Below are 2500 nucleotides of genomic sequence, written 5' to 3'. Positions count from 1 at the left end.
GTTCACTGAGCTAGAATTGTTTTTGTCTCCACAAATTCAGTAACAATTTATGTTTCACCCCCAGGAACCCACAATCAAAGCACCAACTCCATAGTCTGTCAGTCAGGTACCAATTGCTGCTTTGACTCTCCTGTCCCTTACAGCTGACACTGCCACCTGACCGTCATCCCAGGAGCCAATCATCTCTTCTGTGTGCAGGGTTCCGGGGTCTCCAGCTCCCCTGGCCAGCTCTGGCCTACAGGGTTCTTCATGGATGCTGGGGCACCCTCCCAGGAAAAATGTATTCCTGTTTATGTTTTTTGTTGTTGCTGCTGTTGTTGGAGACAGGGACTCCCTATGCAGCCCAGGCTGGCTTTCAACTCGCTCTGTACTCTAGAGTGCCTCGAGCTCCTGCCTCAGCCTCCCGAACGCTGGGACCCCAGACCACCACGTCTGTCTGAGTTTATTCTTTCCAGCTTTGGTGGAAGAGATGTTTCCTGACCCTCCCGGGGTAAGCGAGCTGTAGACACCTGCACTTCACATGCTGATCCCCTGAACTCTGGAGCCCTTCAACATAGGTGATCCAGCTGTGGCTCTGTCTCCAGTCTAACGCCACAGATCACTTTGGACCTGTGTCCCAGCCCCCGAGGCAGGAGCCTGTCGGAGCTGGGCGTACGGCCTGGGACTCAGGCACCGCTAATGCAGTCCTCCAGATCCTAGTTAATAGCATTTGGAGTTGAGGCCTCTGGGAGGTGACTGGGTCACCAGGGCTGGGCCTCCTGAGTAGATTCAGCCATGTCTGGATTAATGGATTATCGAAGGAGCGGCTTGTTTATAAAGCCCTCTCTGGCAGCGTGTTCCGTCTTGCCATGTGATGTCTTGCAGCACCTCACTATTCCTCAGAGTCCACACCAGCCAGAAGGATGTGGCCTGCACGCCTGTCACCCCAGCACTCAGGGAGGCTGATGGGGCAGGGGGGGGGGAATCACAACTTTGGACCCAGACTGGGAAATTCAGAGACCTTGTGGGACTGTCTCCAACTAAAAACATGGGGCTGGGGATGGAGCTTACTACGAAGCCCCTGGATTCAATCCCTGGTTAAAAATTAAAAAAAGAAATCTATCCCTCATGAGACGCAGCCTCTCAGCCTTGGACACCCAGTCCCCAGAACTGTGAGAAATAAGCTTTTGTCTCTAATGCCCAGCCTCAGGCATTATGTTATGGTAACAGAAAGGAGAGGAAGAGAGCAGCTCGTCAATAAATTCTGCCTGGTCAGACTTTCTGCTCAAGCTCCGGTCCTGGGGTTGGGGGAGGATACATGGTACAAAGGCCACCAGGTGATCAGACCCTGGATGAAGTGCATGCCCCAAACCTGGAGACCTGTGACCCATGACGGTGGAACCACTCTTGAGGAAGAAGCCCAAGTCGTGGGCTGACACTGAGGGACGCGGCCTTAAAGCTCAACTCGGCAAACCTGGTTCACCTGAGAGAAGAGCAGACTTTTTTTCCACCCGCGATGATACAGAGCAAGGGCTTGCATGTCACGTGTAAAGAGGCTTTATTTTCTGCGACCATGTCACACAGTAACTTTTATCACACTTGAACAGGAGAAACAGGCCCCGGAAGGTCCAGTGACTGGCCCACCTGGCTTGTCAGCTGAGTAGCAGGAAGGGACACACCTGGCTCAGCACCTGGTCACTGCGAGAGACAGGAAGGCTGAGCACCTTCTCTAAGGCAGGTGTGAGCAGGCGTGGTGGTGCCGCCGCTGTCGCTCCACAGCCCTTGAGGCTAAAGAGGTTCTCTTCCTAAGTAAGAGACCCTGTCCCAAAAGCAAATAAATACATCAAATGGGTGTGACAGAAGCCTCCCCCGGCGTCACTGAGACCACCGGGGAGGCCGGACTGCGCCTGGCTTACAGAGGTTCTCCGCTTTCCGATGTGGACCCAAGCGGGCCAGGTCTAACGCCAGAGGCGAAGATTTTTACGGGGACGGTCTGCAGCCAGGTCGGTCACCCGCGGGCGGCTGGAAGTGAGTGCCCACCGCCGTCCCTGGAGGGACTGGACAAATGCACAGCAGCCGGGGGACACGCAGGGCTGCTGTGCCACCCGACAGTGACCGCCACGCTGGGCCAGCACGGCCCAAGGGAAGGGACAGTCCGCCGGAGGCGTAGCTTCAGAGGGCCTGGCCGAGGTCCACCCACACAGCAGCACAGAACCGCAGCGAGGACAGGTGTGCTCCCGAGGGGAAGGAGGAGCGCGGGCTTTGGGTGGGACCCTGAACCTGCTTGGCTGGATGCCGGCCAGAGTATCCTGCAGAAGGCCTAGCACACGGCACCGCTGGAGGACAGGTCTTCCCAAAGCAGCAGCCCCGGGCGATCGCCCTCGTGGAGGGCAGTGGCTTCCTCACCCGGAAGTCTCACCCTGGCCACAGCTGATTGGACAGCAGAGGCACCTGACCACCCGTAGGCCAGGAGCCACACAGAGTCTCAGCAGGTGGGAGGTGAGGGTGGTGTGGAGAGATC

This window comes from Octodon degus, unplaced genomic scaffold (genome assembly GCF_000260255.1).
Source record: "Octodon degus isolate 3935 unplaced genomic scaffold, OctDeg1.0 scaffold00123, whole genome shotgun sequence".
Taxonomy (NCBI): Eukaryota; Metazoa; Chordata; class Mammalia; order Rodentia; family Octodontidae; genus Octodon; species Octodon degus.
This window is presented reverse-complemented; position numbering follows the sequence as displayed.